The 20,628-nt window shown below is 37.1% G+C and overlaps 16 non-coding genes across 16 annotated transcripts; all 16 read right to left on the bottom strand.

Annotated features, from left to right (window-relative positions):
• Positions 1-2,483: 2,483 nt before the first annotated feature.
• On the bottom strand, positions 2,484-2,555 carry TRNAG-UCC (transfer RNA glycine (anticodon UCC)). Its single transcript has one exon. It is a non-coding gene; the product is annotated as a tRNA-Gly (tRNA).
• A 96-nt stretch (positions 2,556-2,651) lies between these two features.
• On the bottom strand, positions 2,652-2,723 carry TRNAG-CCC (transfer RNA glycine (anticodon CCC)). Its single transcript has one exon. It is a non-coding gene; the product is annotated as a tRNA-Gly (tRNA).
• Positions 2,724-3,906: 1,183 nt separating this feature from the next.
• TRNAG-UCC (transfer RNA glycine (anticodon UCC)) lies at positions 3,907-3,978 on the bottom strand. Its single transcript has one exon. It is a non-coding gene; the product is annotated as a tRNA-Gly (tRNA).
• A 1,350-nt stretch (positions 3,979-5,328) lies between these two features.
• On the bottom strand, positions 5,329-5,400 carry TRNAG-UCC (transfer RNA glycine (anticodon UCC)). The gene has a single exon. It is a non-coding gene; the product is annotated as a tRNA-Gly (tRNA).
• A 1,350-nt stretch (positions 5,401-6,750) lies between these two features.
• TRNAG-UCC (transfer RNA glycine (anticodon UCC)) lies at positions 6,751-6,822 on the bottom strand. Its single transcript has one exon. It is a non-coding gene; the product is annotated as a tRNA-Gly (tRNA).
• A 1,350-nt stretch (positions 6,823-8,172) lies between these two features.
• On the bottom strand, positions 8,173-8,244 carry TRNAG-UCC (transfer RNA glycine (anticodon UCC)). Its single transcript has one exon. It is a non-coding gene; the product is annotated as a tRNA-Gly (tRNA).
• A 1,350-nt stretch (positions 8,245-9,594) lies between these two features.
• On the bottom strand, positions 9,595-9,666 carry TRNAG-UCC (transfer RNA glycine (anticodon UCC)). The gene has a single exon. It is a non-coding gene; the product is annotated as a tRNA-Gly (tRNA).
• A 1,350-nt stretch (positions 9,667-11,016) lies between these two features.
• TRNAG-UCC (transfer RNA glycine (anticodon UCC)) lies at positions 11,017-11,088 on the bottom strand. Its single transcript has one exon. It is a non-coding gene; the product is annotated as a tRNA-Gly (tRNA).
• A 1,350-nt stretch (positions 11,089-12,438) lies between these two features.
• On the bottom strand, positions 12,439-12,510 carry TRNAG-UCC (transfer RNA glycine (anticodon UCC)). The gene has a single exon. It is a non-coding gene; the product is annotated as a tRNA-Gly (tRNA).
• A 96-nt stretch (positions 12,511-12,606) lies between these two features.
• Positions 12,607-12,678, bottom strand: TRNAG-CCC (transfer RNA glycine (anticodon CCC)). The gene has a single exon. It is a non-coding gene; the product is annotated as a tRNA-Gly (tRNA).
• An 840-nt stretch (positions 12,679-13,518) lies between these two features.
• TRNAE-UUC (transfer RNA glutamic acid (anticodon UUC)) lies at positions 13,519-13,590 on the bottom strand. Its single transcript has one exon. It is a non-coding gene; the product is annotated as a tRNA-Glu (tRNA).
• Positions 13,591-14,029: 439 nt separating this feature from the next.
• TRNAG-CCC (transfer RNA glycine (anticodon CCC)) lies at positions 14,030-14,101 on the bottom strand. Its single transcript has one exon. It is a non-coding gene; the product is annotated as a tRNA-Gly (tRNA).
• Positions 14,102-15,283: 1,182 nt separating this feature from the next.
• On the bottom strand, positions 15,284-15,355 carry TRNAG-UCC (transfer RNA glycine (anticodon UCC)). The gene has a single exon. It is a non-coding gene; the product is annotated as a tRNA-Gly (tRNA).
• Positions 15,356-16,705: 1,350 nt separating this feature from the next.
• TRNAG-UCC (transfer RNA glycine (anticodon UCC)) lies at positions 16,706-16,777 on the bottom strand. The gene has a single exon. It is a non-coding gene; the product is annotated as a tRNA-Gly (tRNA).
• Positions 16,778-16,873: 96 nt separating this feature from the next.
• TRNAG-CCC (transfer RNA glycine (anticodon CCC)) lies at positions 16,874-16,945 on the bottom strand. The gene has a single exon. It is a non-coding gene; the product is annotated as a tRNA-Gly (tRNA).
• A 1,182-nt stretch (positions 16,946-18,127) lies between these two features.
• TRNAG-UCC (transfer RNA glycine (anticodon UCC)) lies at positions 18,128-18,199 on the bottom strand. Its single transcript has one exon. It is a non-coding gene; the product is annotated as a tRNA-Gly (tRNA).
• Between the last annotated feature and the right edge of the window lie 2,429 nt (positions 18,200-20,628).

Below are 20,628 nucleotides of genomic sequence, written 5' to 3'. Positions count from 1 at the left end.
AGCATTGTCCAAAACTCAAAGATGAATTCTTGTGAATCAGCTATGGAGCTTTTCCACCAATTCTTACAATTCTCTCAATTATTTTCACTTTTTTGCCAATAAGGTAACTAAACTCTTACCAAGAAAGAAAGTACACTATGAGCCTTAGCTCAAAAAGATTACAAAGAGTCAGCACCAGCACCAAATTACCCCTAAAGACCTCTGCCATTTTTGGCATTTTTAACACTAACTCTAAAGACAGAGGAGTTTTTGGAATCAGTTATGTAGCTTTTCCACCTCTGCCTACAAATTCTATCAATTAGCTTCGCTTTTTGCCAACTAAGGTAGCTAAAGTGTTACCAAGAAGAAATAAAAGCATAAGCCTTAGCACAAAAAGTGAAAAAGAGTCCAAACACCACCAAATGCAAAAAAACAATGAGTTCTTCAAGAATTAAACTATGGCCTATTGTTTTAAAAGCAACTACACCCACCAGCATAACACCAATGCCAACCCTGACATTGCTTTCAGATTGGAGACTAACCCTACAAAGTGTTTAATCAACAACTGAAGAACAGAAGATCAGTTAGATGAGACAGTTGAAAAAAATCTAAGAAATATTCTCTTCAATTTTTTTCTCATTTTCGTGGTTGCTAAACTCAAAGAAGAAAGAAGAGCCTGAGACTTAACACGAAAAATTAAAACAGACTAAAAGCATCACCAAATGTGAAAAACAATTCATGCGTTGGCCGGGAATCAAACGCGGGTCAACTACTTGGAAGGCAGCGATTCTCACCACTATACCACCAACACTTACAGAAGCCATGTTTTTTTCTTACATTTTCTGCACTAACAATGCGAAATTATTAGTAAAAAGTAAGACGTGCCAGGAAAAAAAAAACCACATAAGTATTGCATTGACCAGGAATCAATCGCAGGTCAACTGCTTGGAAGGGAGGTTTGCTCACCACTATACCAAAAATGCTTAAGGTACCGAGCATTTTTTTCACATTTTCTGCACTAACCCTACAAAATTGTTAGTAAAAAGTATGACGTGCCTGAAAAAAAAAATACACCGATGTTTTGTATTGGCCGAGAATTGAACCCGGGTCAACTGCTTGGAAGGCAGCTATGCTCACCACTATACCACCAATGCTTACAGGGTCAGCTATTTTTTTTTACATTTTCTGCACTAACATTACAAAATAGTTTGTAAAATGTATGATATGCCAGAAATAAAACTACATAAGTATAGCATTGGCCGGGAATCAAACACGGGTCAACTGGTTAGTAAGCAGCTATGCTCACCACTATACCACCAATGCATGAACCCACTTGACTGGTTTGGGATTTTGGCTGTTAAATCTGCTAAAGTTTTACTTAAAAAAGGAGGACTGAATATGTCTTGAAAGAGCCAATTAATAAAAAGTTTAAAAACAAGGCAAAGCATTGTCCATAACTCAAAGATGAATTCTTGTGAATCAGCTATGGAGCTTTTCCACCAATTCTTACATTTCTCTCAATTATTTTCACTTTTTTGCCAATAAGGTAACTAAACTCTTACCAAGAAAGAAAGTACATTATGAGCCTTAGCTCAAACAGATTACAAAGAGTCAACAGCAGCACCAAATTCCCCCTAAAGACCTCTGCCATTTTTGGCATTTTTAACACTAACTCTAAAGACAGAGGAGTTTTTGGAATCAGTTATGTAGCTTTTCCACCTCTGCCTACAAATTCTCTCAATTAGCTTTGCTTTCTGCCCACTAAGGTAGCTAAAGTGTTACCAAGAAAGAAATAAAAGCATAAGCCTTAGCACAGAAAGTGAAAAAGATTCCAAACACCACCAAATGGAAAAAAACAATGAGTTCTTCAAGAATTAAACTATGGCCTATTGTTTTAAAAGCAACTACACCCACCAGCATAACACCAATGCCAACCCTGACATTGCTTTCGTATTGGAGACTAACCCTACAAAGTATTTAATCAACAACTGAAGAGCAGAAGATCAGTTAGATGAGACAGTTGAAAAAAATCTAAGAAATATTCTCTTCAATTTTTTTCTCATTTTCGTGGTTGCTAAACTCTAAGAAGAAAGAAGAGCATGAGCCTTAACACGAAAAATTAAAACAGACTAAAAGCATCACCAAATGTGAAAAACAATTCATGCATTGGCCAGGAATCGAACCCGGGTCAACAGCTTGGAAGGCAGCTATGCTCACCACTATACCACCAACACTTACAGAAGCCATGTTTTTTTCTTACATTTTCTGCACTAACAATACAAAATTATTAGTAAAAAGTAAGACGTGCCAGGAAAAAAAAACCCACATAAGTATTGCATTGACCAGGAATCAATCGCAGGTCAACTGCTTGGAAGGCAGGTTTGCTCACCACTATACCAAAAATGCTTAAGGTACCCAGCATTTTTTTCACATTTTCTGCACTAACCCTGCAAAATTGTTAGTAAAAATTATGACCTGCCTGAAAAAAAAACACACCTATGTTTTGCATTGGCCAGGAATCGAACCCGGATCAACTGCTTGGAAGGCAGCTATGCTCACCACTATACCACCAATGCTTACAGGGTCAGCTTTTTTTTTTACATTTTCTGCACTAACACTACAAAATAGTTTGTAAAATGTATGATATGCCAGAAATAAAACTACATAAGTATTGCATTGGCCGGGAATCGAACCCCGGTCAACTGCTTGGGAAGCAGCTATGCTCACCACTATACCACCAATGCATGAACAAACTTGACTGGTTTGGGATTATGGCCGTTAAATCTGCTAAAGTTTTACTTAGAAAAAGGAGGACTGAATATGTCTTGAAAGAGCCAATTACTAAAAAGTTTAAAAACAAGGCAAAGCTTTGTCCAAAACTCAGAGATGAATTCTTGTGAATCAGCTATGGCGCTTTTCCACCAATTCTTACAATTCTCTCAATTAGTTTCACTTTTTTGACAATAAGGTAACTAAACTCTTACCAAGAAAGAAAGTACACTATGAGCCTTAGCTCAAACAGATTACAAAGAGTCAACAGCAGCACCAAATTCCCCCTAAAGACCTCTGCCATTTTTGGCATTTTTAACACTAACTCTAAAGACAGAGGAGTTTTTAGAATCAGTTATGTAGCTTTTCCACCCCTGCCTACAAATTCTCTCAATTAGCTTTGCTTTCTGCCCACTAAGGTAGCTAAAGTGTTACCAAGAAAGAAATAAAAGCATAAGCCTTAGCACAGAAAGTGAAAAAGATTCCAAACACCACCAAATGGAAAAAAACAATGAGTTCTTCAAGAATTAAACTATGGCCTATTGTTTTAAAAGCAACTACACCCACCAGCATAACACCAATGCCAACCCTGACATTGCTTTCGTATTGGGGACTAACCCTACAAAGTATTTAATCAACAACTGAAGAGCAGAAGATCAGTTAGATGAGACAGTTGAAAAATATCTAAGAAATATTCTCTTCAATTTTTTTCTCATTTTCGTGGTTGCTAAACTCTAAGAAGAAAGAAGAGCATGAGCCTTAACACGAAAAATTAAAACAGACTAAAAGCATCACCAAATGTGAAAAACAATTCATGCGTTGGCCAGGAATTGAACCCGGGTCAACAGCTTGGAAGGCAGCTATGCTCACCACTATACCACCAACACTTACAGAAGCCATGTTTTTTTCTTACATTTTCTGCACTAACAATACAAAATTATTAGTAAAAAGTAAGACGTGCCAGGAAAAAAAAAACCCACATAAGTATTGCATTGACCAGGAATCAATCGCAGGTCAACTGCTTGGAAGGCAGGTTTGCTCACCACTATACCAAAAATGCTTAAGGTACCCAGCATTTTTTTCACATTTTCTGCACTAACCCTACAAAATTGTTAGTAAAAATTATGACGTGCCTGAATAAAAAACACACCCATGTTTTGCATTGGCCGGGAATCGAACCCGGGTCAACTGCTTGGAAGGCAGCTATGCTCACCACTATACCACCAATGCTTACAGGATCAGCTTTTTTTTTACATTTTCTGCACTAACATTACAAAATAGTTTGTAAAATGTATGATATGCCAGAAATAAAACTACATAAGCATTGCATTGGCCGGGAATAGAATCCGGGTCAACTGCTTGGGAAGCAGCTATGCTCACCACTATACCACCAATGCATGAACCAACTTGACTGGTTTGGGATTATGGCTGTTAAATCTGCTAAAGTTTTACTTAAAAAAAGGAGGACTGAATATGTCTTGAAAGAGCCAATTACTAAAAAGTTTAAAAACAAGGAAAAGCTTTGTCCAAAACTCAAAGATGAATTCTTGTGAATCAGCTATGGAGCTTTTCCACCAATTCTTACAATTCTCTCAATTAGTTTCACTTTTTTGACAATAAGGTAACTAAACTCTTACCAAGAAAGAAAGTACGCTATGAGCCTTAGCTCAAACAGATTACAAAGAGTCAACAGCAGCACCAAATTCCCCCTAAAGACCTCTGCAATTTTTGGCAATTTTAACACTAACTCTAAAGACAGAGGAGTTTTTGGAATCAGTTATGTAGCTTTTCCACCTCTGCCTACAAATTCTCTCAATTAGCTTTGCTTTCTGCCCACTAAGGTAGCTAAAGTGTTACCAAGAAAGAAATAAAAGCATAAGCCTTAGCACAGAAAGTGAAAAAGATTCCAAACACCACCAAATGGAAAAAAACAATGAGTTCTTCAAGAATTAAACTATGGCCTATTGTTTTAAAAGCAACTACACCCACCAGCATAACACCAATGCCAACCCTGACATTGCTTTCGTATTGGAGACTAACCCTACAAAGTATTTAATCAACAACTGAAAAGCAGAAGATCAGTTAGATGAGACAGTTGAAAAAAATCTAAGAAATATTCTCTTCAATTTTTTTCTCATTTTCGTGGTTGCTAAACTCTAAGAAGAAAGAAGAGCATGAGCCTTAACACGAAAAATTAAAACAGACTAAAAGCATCACCAAATGTGAAAAACAATTCATGCGTTGGCCAGGAATCGAACCCGGGTCAACAGCTTGGAAGGCAGCTATGCTCACCACTATACCACCAGCACTTACAGAAGCCAGGTTTTTTTCTTACATTTTCTGCACTAACAATACAAAATTATTAGTAAAAAGTAAGACGTGCCAGGAAAAAAAAAACCCACGTAAGTATTGCATTGACCAGGAATCAATTGCAGGTCAACTGCTTGGAAGGCAGGTTTGCTCACCACTATACCAAAAATGCTTATGATACCCAGCATTTTTTTCACATTTTCTGCACTAACCCTACATAATTGTTAGTAAAAATTATGACGTGCCTGAAAAAAAAACACACCTATGTTTTGCATTGGCCGGGAATCGAACCCGAGTCAACTGCTTGGAAGGCAGCTATGCTCACCACTATACCACCAATGCTTACAGGATCAGCTTTTTTTTTACATTTTCTGCACTAACATTACAAAATAGTTTGTAAAATGTATGATATGCCAGAAATAAAACTACATAAGTATTGCATTGGCCGGGAATAGAATCCGGGTCAACTGCTTGGGAAGCAGCTATGCTCACCACTATACCACCAATGCATGAACCAACTTGACTGGTTTGGGATTATGGCTGTTAAATCTGCTAAAGTTTTACTTAAAAAAAGGAGGACTGAATATGTCTTGAAAGAGCCAATTACTAAAAAGTTTAAAAACAAGGAAAAGCTTTGTCCAAAACTCAAAGATGAATTCTTGTGAATCAGCTATGGAGCTTTTCCACCAATTCTTACAATTCTCTCAATTAGTTTCACTTTTTTGACAATAAGGTAACTAAACTCTTACCAAGAAAGAAAGTACACTATGAGCCTTAGCTCAAACAGATTACAAAGAGTCAACAGCAGCACCAAATTCCCCCTAAAGACCTCTGCCATTTTTGGCAATTTTAACACTAACTCTAAAGACAGAGGAGTTTTTGGAATCAGTTATGTAGCTTTTCCACCTCTGCCTACAAATTCTCTCAATTAGCTTTGCTTTCTGCCCACTAAGGTAGCTAAAGTGTTACCAAGAAAGAAATAAAAGCATAAGCCTTAGCACAGAAAGTGAAAAAGATTCCAAACACCACCAAATGGAAAAAAACAATGAGTTCTTCAAGAATTAAACTATGGCCTATTGTTTTAAAAGCAACTACACCCACCAGCATAACACCAATGCCAACCCTGACATTGCTTTCGTATTGGAGACTAACCCTACAAAGTATTTAATCAACAACTGAAAAGCAGAAGATCAGTTAGATGAGACAGTTGAAAAAAATCTAAGAAATATTCTCTTCAATTTTTTTCTCATTTTCGTGGTTGCTAAACTCTAAGAAGAAAGAAGAGCATGAGCCTTAACACGAAAAATTAAAACAGACTAAAAGCATCACCAAATGTGAAAAACAATTCATGCGTTGGCCAGGAATCGAACCCGGGTCAACAGCTTGGAAGGCAGCTATGCTCACCACTATACCACCAGCACTTACAGAAGCCAGGTTTTTTTCTTACATTTTCTGCACTAACAATACAAAATTATTAGTAAAAAGTAAGACGTGCCAGGAAAAAAAAAACCCACGTAAGTATTGCATTGACCAGGAATCAATTGCAGGTCAACTGCTTGGAAGGCAGGTTTGCTCACCACTATACCAAAAATGCTTATGGTACCCAGCATTTTTTTCACATTTTCTGCACTAACCCTACATAATTGTTAGTAAAAATTATGACGTGCCTGAAAAAAAAACACACCTATGTTTTGCATTGGCCGGGAATCGAACCTGGGTCAACTGCTTGGAAGGCAGCTATGCTCACCACTATACCACCAATGCTTACAGGATCAGCTTTTTTTTTACATTTAATGCACTAACATTACAAAATAGTTTGTAAAATGTATGATATGCCAGAAATAAAACTACATAAGTATTGCATTGGCCGGGAATAGAATCCGGGTCAACTGCTTGGGAAGCAGCTATGCTCACCACTATACCACCAATGCATGAACCAACTTGACTGGTTTGGGATTATGGCTGTTAAATCTGCTAAAGTTTTACTTAAAAAAAGGAGGACTGAATATGTCTTGAAAGAGCCAATTACTAAAAAGTTTAAAAACAAGGAAAAGCTTTGTCCAAAACTCAAAGATGAATTCTTGTGAATCAGCTATGGAGCTTTTCCACCAATTCTTACAATTCTCTCAATTATTTTCACTTTTTTGACAATAAGGTAACTAAACTCTTACCAAGAAAGAAAGTACACTATGAGCCTTAGCTCAAACAGATTACAAAGAGTCAACAGCAGCACCAAATTCCCCCTAAAGACCTCTGCCATTTTTGGCATTTTTAACACTAACTCTAAAGACAGAGGAGTTTTTGGAATCAGTTATGTAGCTTTTCCACCCCTGCCTACAAATTCTCTCAATTAGCTTTGCTTTCTGCCCACTAAGGTAGCTAAAGTGTTACCAAGAAAGAAATAAAAGCATAAGCCTTAGCACAGAAAGTGAAAAAGATTCCAAACACCACCAAATGGAAAAAAACAATGAGTTCTTCAAGAATTAAACTATGGCCTATTGTTTTAAAAGCAACTACACCCACCAGCATAACACCAATGCCAACCCTGACATTGCTTTCGTATTGGGGACTAACCCTACAAAGTATTTAATCAACAACTGAAGAGCAGAAGATCAGTTAGATGAGACAGTTGAAAAATATCTAAGAAATATTCTCTTCAATTTTTTTCTCATTTTCGTGGTTGCTAAACTCTAAGAAGAAAGAAGAGCATGAGCCTTAACACGAAAAATTAAAACAGACTAAAAGCATCACCAAATGTGAAAAACAATTCATGCGTTGGCCAGGAATTGAACCCGGGTCAACAGCTTGGAAGGCAGCTATGCTCACCACTATACCACCAACACTTACAGAAGCCATGTTTTTTTCTTACTTTTTCTGCACTAACAATACAAAATTATTAGTAAAAAGTAAGACGTGCCAGGAAAAAAAAAACCCACATAAGTATTGCATTGACCAGGAATCAATCGCAGGTCAACTGCTTGGAAGGCAGGTTTGCTCACCACTATACCAAAAATGCTTAAGGTACCCAGCATTTTTTTCACATTTTCTGCACTAACCCTACAAAATTGTTAGTAAAAATTATGACGTGCCTGAATAAAAAACACACCCATGTTTTGCATTGGCCGGGAATCGAACCCGGGTCAACTGCTTGGAAGGCAGCTATGCTCACCACTATACCACCAATGCTTACAGGATCAGCTTTTTTTTTACATTTTCTGCACTAACATTACAAAATAGTTTGTAAAATGTATGATATGCCAGAAATAAAACTACATAAGCATTGCATTGGCCGGGAATAGAATCCGGGTCAACTGCTTGGGAAGCAGCTATGCTCACCACTATACCACCAATGCATGAACCAACTTGACTGGTTTGGGATTATGGCTGTTAAATCTGCTAAAGTTTTACTTAAAAAAAGGAGGACTGAATATGTCTTGAAAGAGCCAATTACTAAAAAGTTTAAAAACAAGGAAAAGCTTTGTCCAAAACTCAAAGATGAATTCTTGTGAATCAGCTATGGAGCTTTTCCACCAATTCTTACAATTCTCTCAATTAGTTTCACTTTTTTGACAATAAGGTAACTAAACTCTTACCAAGAAAGAAAGTACGCTATGAGCCTTAGCTCAAACAGATTACAAAGAGTCAACAGCAGCACCAAATTCCCCCTAAAGACCTCTGCAATTTTTGGCAATTTTAACACTAACTCTAAAGACAGAGGAGTTTTTGGAATCAGTTATGTAGCTTTTCCACCTCTGCCTACAAATTCTCTCAATTAGCTTTGCTTTCTGCCCACTAAGGTAGCTAAAGTGTTACCAAGAAAGAAATAAAAGCATAAGCCTTAGCACAGAAAGTGAAAAAGATTCCAAACACCACCAAATGGAAAAAAACAATGAGTTCTTCAAGAATTAAACTATGGCCTATTGTTTTAAAAGCAACTACACCCACCAGCATAACACCAATGCCAACCCTGACATTGCTTTCGTATTGGAGACTAACCCTACAAAGTATTTAATCAACAACTGAAAAGCAGAAGATCAGTTAGATGAGACAGTTGAAAAAAATCTAAGAAATATTCTCTTCAATTTTTTTCTCATTTTCGTGGTTGCTAAACTCTAAGAAGAAAGAAGAGCATGAGCCTTAACACGAAAAATTAAAACAGACTAAAAGCATCACCAAATGTGAAAAACAATTCATGCGTTGGCCAGGAATCGAACCCGGGTCAACAGCTTGGAAGGCAGCTATGCTCACCACTATACCACCAGCACTTACAGAAGCCAGGTTTTTTTCTTACATTTTCTGCACTAACAATACAAAATTATTAGTAAAAAGTAAGACGTGCCAGGAAAAAAAAAACCCACGTAAGTATTGCATTGACCAGGAATCAATTGCAGGTCAACTGCTTGGAAGGCAGGTTTGCTCACCACTATACCAAAAATGCTTATGATACCCAGCATTTTTTTCACATTTTCTGCACTAACCCTACATAATTGTTAGTAAAAATTATGACGTGCCTGAAAAAAAAACACACCTATGTTTTGCATTGGCCGGGAATCGAACCCGAGTCAACTGCTTGGAAGGCAGCTATGCTCACCACTATACCACCAATGCTTACAGGATCAGCTTTTTTTTTACATTTTCTGCACTAACATTACAAAATAGTTTGTAAAATGTATGATATGCCAGAAATAAAACTACATAAGTATTGCATTGGCCGGGAATAGAATCCGGGTCAACTGCTTGGGAAGCAGCTATGCTCACCACTATACCACCAATGCATGAACCAACTTGACTGGTTTGGGATTATGGCTGTTAAATCTGCTAAAGTTTTACTTAAAAAAAGGAGGACTGAATATGTCTTGAAAGAGCCAATTACTAAAAAGTTTAAAAACAAGGAAAAGCTTTGTCCAAAACTCAAAGATGAATTCTTGTGAATCAGCTATGGAGCTTTTCCACCAATTCTTACAATTCTCTCAATTAGTTTCACTTTTTTGACAATAAGGTAACTAAACTCTTACCAAGAAAGAAAGTACACTATGAGCCTTAGCTCAAACAGATTACAAAGAGTCAACAGCAGCACCAAATTCCCCCTAAAGACCTCTGCCATTTTTGGCAATTTTAACACTAACTCTAAAGACAGAGGAGTTTTTGGAATCAGTTATGTAGCTTTTCCACCTCTGCCTACAAATTCTCTCAATTAGCTTTGCTTTCTGCCCACTAAGGTAGCTAAAGTGTTACCAAGAAAGAAATAAAAGCATAAGCCTTAGCACAGAAAGTGAAAAAGATTCCAAACACCACCAAATGGAAAAAAACAATGAGTTCTTCAAGAATTAAACTATGGCCTATTGTTTTAAAAGCAACTACACCCACCAGCATAACACCAATGCCAACCCTGACATTGCTTTCGTATTGGAGACTAACCCTACAAAGTATTTAATCAACAACTGAAAAGCAGAAGATCAGTTAGATGAGACAGTTGAAAAAAATCTAAGAAATATTCTCTTCAATTTTTTTCTCATTTTCGTGGTTGCTAAACTCTAAGAAGAAAGAAGAGCATGAGCCTTAACACGAAAAATTAAAACAGACTAAAAGCATCACCAAATGTGAAAAACAATTCATGCGTTGGCCAGGAATCGAACCCGGGTCAACAGCTTGGAAGGCAGCTATGCTCACCACTATACCACCAGCACTTACAGAAGCCAGGTTTTTTTCTTACATTTTCTGCACTAACAATACAAAATTATTAGTAAAAAGTAAGACGTGCCAGGAAAAAAAAAACCCACGTAAGTATTGCATTGACCAGGAATCAATTGCAGGTCAACTGCTTGGAAGGCAGGTTTGCTCACCACTATACCAAAAATGCTTATGGTACCCAGCATTTTTTTCACATTTTCTGCACTAACCCTACATAATTGTTAGTAAAAATTATGACGTGCCTGAAAAAAAAACACACCTATGTTTTGCATTGGCCGGGAATCGAACCCGGGTCAACTGCTTGGAAGGCAGCTATGCTCACCACTATACCACCAATGCTTACAGGATCAGCTTTTTTTTTACATTTAATGCACTAACATTACAAAATAGTTTGTAAAATGTATGATATGCCAGAAATAAAACTACATAAGTATTGCATTGGCCGGGAATAGAATCCGGGTCAACTGCTTGGGAAGCAGCTATGCTCACCACTATACCACCAATGCATGAACCAACTTGACTGGTTTGGGATTATGGCTGTTAAATCTGCTAAAGTTTTACTTAAAAAAAGGAGGACTGAATATGTCTTGAAAGAGCCAATTACTAAAAAGTTTAAAAACAAGGAAAAGCTTTGTCCAAAACTCAAAGATGAATTCTTGTGAATCAGCTATGGAGCTTTTCCACCAATTCTTACAATTCTCTCAATTATTTTCACTTTTTTGCCAATAAGGTAACTAAACTCTTACCAAGAAAGAAAGTACACTATGAGCCTTAGCTAAAAACGATTACAAAGAGTCAGCACCAGCACCAAATTACCCCTAAAGACCTCTGCCATTTTTGGCATTTTTAACACTAACTCTAAAGACAGAGGAGTTTTTGGAATCAGTTATGTAGCTTTTCCACCTCTGCCTACAAATTCTCTCAATTAGCTTTGCTTTCTGCCCACTAAGGTAGCTAAAGTGTTACCAAGAAAGAAATAAAAGCATAAGCCTTAGCACAGAAAGTGAAAAAGATTCCAAACACCACCAAATGCAAAAAAACAATGAGTTCTTCAAGAATTAAACTATAGCCTATTGTTTTAAAAGCAACTACACCCACCAGCATAACACCAATGCCCACCCTGACATTGCTTTCGTATTGGAGACTAACCCTACAAAGTATTTAATCAACAACTGAAGAGCAGAAGATCAGTTAGATGAGACAGTTGAAAAAAATCTAAGAAATATTCTCTTCAATTTTTTTCTCATTTTCGTGGTTGCTAAACTCTAAGAAGAAAGAAGAGCATGAGCCTTAACACGAAAAATTAAAACAGACTAAAAGCATCACCAAATGTGAAAAACAATTCATGCGTTGGCCAGGAATCGAACCTGGGTCAACAGCTTGGAAGGCAGTTATGCTCACCACTATACCACCAACACTTACAGAAGCCATGTTTCTTTCTTACATTTTCTGCACTAACAATACAAAATTATTAGTAAAAAGTAAGACGTGCCAGGAAAAAAAAAACCCACATAAGTATTGCATTGACCAGGAATCAATCGCAGGTCAACTGCTTGGAAGGCAGGTTTGCTCACCACTATACCAAAAATGCTTAAGGTACCCAGCATTTTTTTCACATTTTCTGCACTAACCCTACAAAATTGTTAGTAAAAATTATGACGTGCCTGAAAAAAAAACAAACCCATGTTTTGCATTGGCCAGGAATCGAACCCGGGTCAACTGCTTGGAAGGCAGCTATGCTCACCACTATACCACCAATGCTTACAGGATCAGCTTTTTTTTTTACATTTTCTGCACTAACATTACAAAATAGTTTGTAAAATGTATGATATGCCAGAAATAAAACTACATAAGGATTGCATTGGCCGGGAATCGAACCCGGGTCAACTGCTTGGGAAGCAGCTATGCTCACCACTATACCACCAATGCATGAACCAGCTTGACTGGTTTGGGATTATGGCCGTTAAATCTGCTAAAGTTTTACTTAGAAAAAGGAGGACTGAATATGTCTTGAAAGAGCCAATTACTAAAAAGTTTAAAAACAAGGCAAAGCATTGTCCAAAACTCAAAGATGAATTCTTGTGAATCAGCTATGGAGCTTTTCCACCAATTCTTACAATTCTCTCAATTAGTTTCACTTTTTTGACAATAAGGTAACTAAACTCTTACCAAGAAAGAAAGTACACTATGAGCCTTAGCTCAAACAGATTACAAAGAGTCAACAGCAGCACCAAATTCCCCCTAAAGACCGCTGCCATTTTTGGCATTTTTAACACTAACTCTAAAGACAGAGGAGTTTTTGGAATCAGTTATGTAGCTTTTCCACCTCTGCCTACAAATTCTCTCGATTAGCTTTGCTTTCTGCCCACTAAGGTACCTAAAGTGTTACCAAGAAAGAAATAAAAGCATAAGCCTTAGCACAGAAAGTGAAAAAGATTCCAAACACCACCAAATGCAAAAAAACAATGAGTTCTTCAAGAATTAAACTATAGCCTATTGTTTTAAAAGCAACTACACCCACCAGCATAACACCAATGCCCACCCTGACATTGCTTTCGTATTGGAGACTAACCCTACAAAGTATTTAACCAACAACTGAAGAGCAGAAGATCAGTTAGATGAAACAGTTGAAAAAAATCTAAGAAATATTCTCTTCAATTTTTTTCTCATTTTCGTGGTTGCTAAACTCTAAGAAGAAAGAAGAGCATGAGCCTTAACACGAAAAATTAAAACAGACTAAAAGCATCACCAAATGTGAAAAACAATTCATGCGTTGGCCAGGAATCGAACCTGGGTCAACAGCTTGAAAGGCAGCTATGCTCACCACTATACCACCAACACTTACAGAAGCCATGTTTTTTTCTTACATTTTCTGCACTAACAATACAAAATTATTAGTAAAAAGTAAGACGTGCCAGGAAAAAAAAAACCCACATAAGTATTGCATTGACCAGGAATCAATCGCAGGTCAACTGCTTGGAAGGCAGGTTTGCTCACCACTATACCAAAAATGCTTAAGGTACCCAGCATTTTTTTCACATTTTCTGCACTAACCCTACAAAATTGTTAGTAAAAATTATGACGTGCCTGAAAAAAAACCACACCCATGTTTTGCATTGGCTGGGAATCGAACCCGGGTCAACTGCTTGGAAGACAGCTATGCTCATCACTGTACCACCAATGCTTACAGGATCAGCTTTTTTTTTTACATTTTCTGCACTAACATTACAAAATAGTTTGTAAAATGTATGATATGCCAGAAATAAAACTACATAAGTATTGCATTGGCCGGGAATCGAACCCGGGTCAACTGCTTGGGAAGCAGCTATGCTCACCACTATACCACCAATGCATGAACCAGCTTGACTGGTTTGGGATTATGGCCGTTAAATCTGCTAAAGTTTTACTTAGAAAAAGGAGGACTGAATATGTCTTGAAAGAGCCAATTACTAAAAAGTTTTAAAACAAGGCAAAGCATTGTCCAAAACTCAAAGATGAATTCTTGTGAATCAGCTATGGAGCTTTTCCACCAATTCTTACAATTCTCTCAATTAGTTTCACTTTTTTGCAATAAGGTAACTAAACTATTACCAAGAAAGAAAGTACACTATGAGCCTTAGCTCAAACAGATTACAAAGAGTCAACAGCAGCACCAAATTCCCCCTAAAGACCTCTGCCATTTTTGGCATTTTTAACACTAACTCTAAAGACAGAGGAGTTTTTGGAATCAGTTATGTAGCTTTTCCACCTCTGCCTACAAATTCTCTCAATTAGCTTTGCTTTCTGCCCACTAAGGTAGCTAAAGTGTTACCAAGAAAGAAATAAAAGCATAAGCCTTAGCACAAAAAGTGAAAAAGATTCCAAACACCACCAAATGCAAAAAAACAATGAGTTCTTCAAGAATTAAACTATGGCCTATTGTTTTAAAAGCAACTACACCCACCAGCATAACACCAATGCCAACCCTGACATTGCTTTCGTATTGGAGACTAACCCTACAAAGTATTTAATCAACAACTGAAGAGCAGAAGATCAGTTAGATGAGACAGTTGAAAAAAATCTAAGAAATATTCTCTTCAATTTTTTTCTCATTTTCGTGGTTGCTAAACTCTAAGAAGAAAGAAGAGCATGAGCCTTAACACGAAAAATTAAAACAGACTAAAAGCATCACCAAATGTGAAAAACAATTCATGCATTGGCCGGGAATCAAACCCGGGTCAACAGCTTGGAAGGCAGCTATTCTCACCACTATACCACCAACACTTACAGAAGCCATGTTTTCTTCTTACATTTTCTGCACTAACAATACAAAATTATTAGTAAAAAGTAAGACGTGCCAGGAAAAAAAAAACCCACAGAAGTATTGCATTGACCAGGAATCAATCGCAGGTCAACTGCTTGGAAGGCGGGCTTGCTCACCACTATACCAAAAATGCTTAAGGTACCCAGCATTTTTTTCACATTTTCTGCACTAACCCTACAAAATTGTTAGTAAAAATTATGACGTGCCTGAAAAAAAAACACACCCATGTTTTGCATTGGCCGGGAATCGAACCCAGGTCAACTGCTTGGAAGGCAGCTATGCTCACCACTATACCACCAATGCTTACAGGATCAGCTTTTTTTTTTACATTTTCTGCACTAACATTACAAAATAGTTTGTAAAATGTATGATATGCCAGAAATAAAACTACATAAGTATTGCATTGGCCGGGAATCGAACCTGGGTCAACTGCTTGGGAAGCAGCTATGCTCACCACTATACCATCAATGCATGAACCAATTTGACTGGTTTGGGATTATGGCCGTTAAATCTACTAAAGTTTTACTTAGAAAAAGGAGGACTGAATATGTCTTGAAAGAGCCAATTACTAAAAAGTTTAAAAACAAGGCAAAGCATTGTCCAAAACTCAAAGATGAATTCTTGTGAATCAGCTATGGAGTTTTTCCACCAATTCTTACAATTCTCTCAATTAGTTTCACTTTTTTGACAATAAGGTAACTAAACTCTTACCAAGAAAGAAAGTAAACTATGAGCCTTAGCTCAAACAGATTACAAAGAGTCAACAGCAGCACCAAATTCCCCCTAAAGACCTCTGCCATTTTTGGCATTTTTAACACTAACTCTAAAGACAGAGGAGTTTTTGGAATCAGTTATGTAGCTTTTCCACCTCTGCCTACAAATTCTCTCAATTAGCTTTGCTTTCTGCCCACTAAGGTAGCTAAAGTGTTACCAAGAAAGAAATAAAAGCATAAGCCTTAGCACAGAAAGTGAAAAAGAGTCCAAACACCACCAAATGGAAAAAAACAATGAGTTCTTCAAGAATTAAACTATGGCCTATTGTTTTAAAAGCAACTACACCCACCAGCATAACACCAATGCCAACCCTGACATTGCTTTCGTATTGGAGACTAACCCTACAAAGTATTTCATCAACAACTGAAGAGCAGAAGATCAGTTAGATGAGACAGTTGAAAAAAATCTAAGAAATATTCTCTTCAATTTTTTTCTCATTTTCGTGGTTGCTAAACTCTAAGAAGAAAGAAGAGCATGAGCCTTAACACGAAAAATTAAAACAGACAAAAAGCATCACCAAATGTGAAAAACAATTCATGCGTTGGCCGGGAATCAAACCCGGGTCAACAGCTTGGAAGGCAGCTATGCTCACCACTATACTACCAACACTTACAGAAGCCATGTTTTTTTCTTACATTTTCTGCACTAACAATACAAAATTATTAGTAAAAAGTAAGACGTGCCAGGAAAAAAAACCCCACATAAGTATTGCATTGATCAGGAATCAATCGCAGATCAACTGCTTGGAAGGCAGGTTTGCTCACCACTATACCAAAAATGCTTAAGGTACCCAGCATTTTTTTCACATTTTCTGCACTAACCCTACAAAATTGTTAGTAAAAATTATGACGTGCCTGAAAAAAAAACACACCCATGTTTTGCATTGGCCAGGAATTGAACCCGGGTCAACTGCTTGGAAGGCAGCTATGCTCACCACTATACCACCAATGCTTACAGGATCAGCCTTTTTTTTTACATTTTCTGCACTAACATTACAAAATAGTTTGTAAAATGTATGATATGCCATAAATAAATCTACATAAGTATTGCATTGGCCGGGAATCGAACCCGGGTCAACTGCTTGGGAAGCAGCTATGCTCACCACTATACCATCAATGCATGAACCGACTTGACTGGATTAGGATTATGGCCGTTAAATCTGCTAAAGTTTTACTTAGAAAAAGGAGGACTGAATATGTCTTGAAAGAGCCAATTACTAAAAAGTTTAAAAACAAGGCAAAGCATTGTCCATAACTCAAAGATGAATTCTTGTGAATCAGCTATGGTGTTTTTCCACCAATTCTTACAATTCTCTCAATTAGTTTCACTTTTTTGACAATAAGGTAACTAAACTCTTACCAAGAAAGAAAGTACACTATGAGCCTTAGCTCAAAAAGACTACAAAGAGTCAGCACCAGCACCAAATTCCCCCTAAAGACCTCTGCCATTTTTGGCATTTTTAACACTAACTCTAAAGACAGAGGAGTTTTTGGAATCAGTTATGTAGCTTTTCCACCTCTGCCTACAAATTCTCTCAATTAGCTTTGCTTTTTGCCAACTAAGGTAGCTAAAGTGTTACCAAGAAAGAAATAAAAGCATAAGCCTTAGCACAGAAAGTGAAAAAGAGTCCAAACACCACCAAATGCAAAAAAACAATGAGTTATTCAAGAATTAAACTATGGCCTATTGTTTTAAAAGCATCTACACCCACCAGCATAACACCAATGCCAACCCTGACATTGCTTTCATATTGGAGACTAACCCTACAAAGTGTTTAATCAACAACTGAAGAGCAGAAGATCAGTTAGATGAGACAGTTGAAAAAATGCTAAGAAATATTCTCTTCAATTTTTTTCTCATTTTCGTGGATGTTAAACTCTAAGAAGAAAGAAGAGCCTGAGACTTAACACGAAAAATTAAAACAGACTAAAAGCATCACCAAATGTGAAAAACAATTCATGCGTTGGCTGAGAATCGAACTCGGGTCAACTACTTGGAAGGCAGCGATGCTCACCACTATACCACCAACAATTACAGAAGCCATGTTTTTTGCTTTCATTTTCTGCACTAACAATACAAAATTATTAGTAAAAAGTAAGACGTGCCAGGAAAAAAAACCCCACATAAGTATTGCATTGACCAGGAATCAATCGCAGGTCAACTGCTTGGAAGGCAGGTTTGCTCACCATTATACCAAAAATGCTTAAGGTACCCAGCATTTTTTTCACATTTTCTGCACTAACCCTACAAAATTGTTAGTAAAAAGTATGACGTGCCTGAAAAAAATACACACCTAAGTTTTGCATTGGCCAGGAATCGAACCCGGGTCAACTGCTTGGAAGGCAGCTATGCTCACCACTATACCACCAATGCTTACAGGATCAGCCTTTTTTTTTACATTTTCTGCACTAACATTACAAAATAGTTTGTAAAATGTATGATATGCCAGAAATAAATCTACATAAGTATTGCATTGGCCGGGAATCGAACCCGGGTCAACTGCTTGAGAAGCAGCTATGCTCACCACTATACCACCAATGCATGAACCAACTTGACTGGTTTGGGATTATGGCTGTTAAATCTGCTAAAGTTTTACTTAAAAAAAGGAGGACTGAATATGTCTTGAAAGAGCCAATTACTAAAAAGTTTAAAAACAAGGCAAAGCATTGTCCAAAACTCAAAGATGAATTCTTGTGAATCAGCTATGGAGCTTTTCCACCAATTCTTACAATTCTCTCAATTATTTTCACTTTTTTGCCAATAAGGTAACTAAACTCTTACCAAGAAAGAAAGTACACTATGAGCCTTAGCTCAAACAGATTACAAAGAGTCAACAGCAGCACCAAATTCCCCCTAAAGACCTCTGCCATTTTTGGCATTTTTAACACTAACTCTAAAGACAGAGGAGTTTTTGGAATCAGTTATGTAGCTTTTCCACCTCTGCCTACAAATTCTCTCAATTAGCTTTGCTTTTTGCCAACTAAGGTAGCTAAAGTGTTACCAAGAAAGAAATAAAAGCATAAGCCTTAGCACAGAAAGTGAAAAAGATTCCAAACACCACCAAATGCAAAAAAACAATGAGTTCTTCAAGAATTAAACTATGGCCTATTGTTTTATAAGCAACTACACCCACCAGCATAACACCAATGCCAACCCTGACATTGCTTTCATATTGAAGACTAACCCTACAAAGTGTTTAATCAACAACTGAAGAGCAGAAGATCAGTTAGATGAGACAGTTGAAAAAAAGCTAAGAAATATTCTCTTCAATTTTTTTCTCATTTTCGTGGTTGCTAAACTCTAAGAAGAAAGAAGAGCCTGAGACTTAACACGAAAAATTAAAACAGACTAAAAGCATCACCAAATGTGAAAAACAATTCATGTGTTGGCTGAGAATCGAACTAGGGTCAACTGCTTGGAAGGCAGCGATTCTCACCAATATACCACCAACACTTACAGAAGCCATGTTTTTTTCTTACATTTTCTGCACTAACAATACAAAATTATTAGTAAAAAGTAAAACGTGCCAGGAAAAAAAAACCCACATAAGTATAGCATTGACCAGGAATCAATCACAGGTCAACTGCTTGGAAGGCAGGTTTGCTCACCACTATACCAAAATGCTTAAGGTACCCAGCATTTTTTTCACATTTTCTGCACTAACCCTACAAAATTGTTAGTAAAAAGTATGACGTGCCTGAAAAAAAAAAAACACCGATGTTTTGTGTTGGCTGGGAATTGAACCCGGGTCAACTGCTTGGAAGGCAGCTATGCTCACCACTATACCACCAATGCTTACAGGGTCAGCTTTTTTTTTTACATTTTCTGCACTAACATTACAAAATAGTTTGTAAAATGTATGATATGACAGAAATAAAGCTACATAAGTATTGCATTGGCTGGAAATCGAACACGGGTCAACTGCTTGGGAAGCAGCTATGCTCACCACTATACCACCAATGCATGAACCCACTTGACTGGTTTGGGATTTTGGCTGTTAAATCTGCTAAAGTTTTACTTAAAAAAGGAGGACTGAATATGTTTTGAAAGAGCCAATTACTAAAAAGTTTGAAAACAAGGCAAAGCATTGTCCAAAACTCAAAGATGAATTCTTGTGAATCAGCTATATAGCTTTTCCACCAATTCTTACATTTCTCTCAATTATTTTCACTTTTTTGCCAATAAAGTAGCTAAACTCTTACCAAGAAAGAAAGTACACTATGAGCCTTAGCTCAAACAGATTACAAAGAGTCAACAGCAGCACCAAATTCCCCCTAAAGACCTCTGCCATTTTTGGCATTTTTAACACTAACTCTAAAGACAGAGGAGTTTTTGGAATCAGTTATGTAGCTTTTCCACCTCTGCCTACAAATTCTATCAATTAGCTTTGCTTTCTGCCCACTAAGGTAGCTAAAGTGTTACCAAGAAAGAAATAAAAGCATAAGCCTTACCACAGAAAGTGAAAAAGATTCCAAACACCACCAAATACAAATAAACAATGAGTTCTTCAAGAATTAAACTATGGCCTATTGTTTTAAAAGCAACTACCCCCACCAGCATAACACCAATGCCAACCCTGACATTGCTTTCGTATTGAAGACTAACCCTACAAAGTATTTAATCAACAACTGAAGAGCAGAAGATCAGTTAGATGAGACAGTTGAAAAAAATCTAAGAAATATACTCTTCAATTTTTTTCTCATTTTCGTGGTTGCTAAACTCTAAGATGACAGAAGAGCATGAGCCTTAACATGAAAAATTTAAACAGACTAAACGCATCACCAAATGTGAAAAACAATTCA

The sequence above is a fragment of the Phyllobates terribilis genome, unplaced genomic scaffold (genome assembly GCF_046119375.1).
Source record: "Phyllobates terribilis strain yellow unplaced genomic scaffold, ASM4611937v1 Scaffold_3__8_contigs__length_932513732, whole genome shotgun sequence".
NCBI classification, from domain to species: domain Eukaryota; kingdom Metazoa; phylum Chordata; class Amphibia; order Anura; family Dendrobatidae; genus Phyllobates; species Phyllobates terribilis.
Note: the sequence above shows the minus strand (reverse complement) of the source record. Positions and strands in the feature narration are given on the sequence as shown.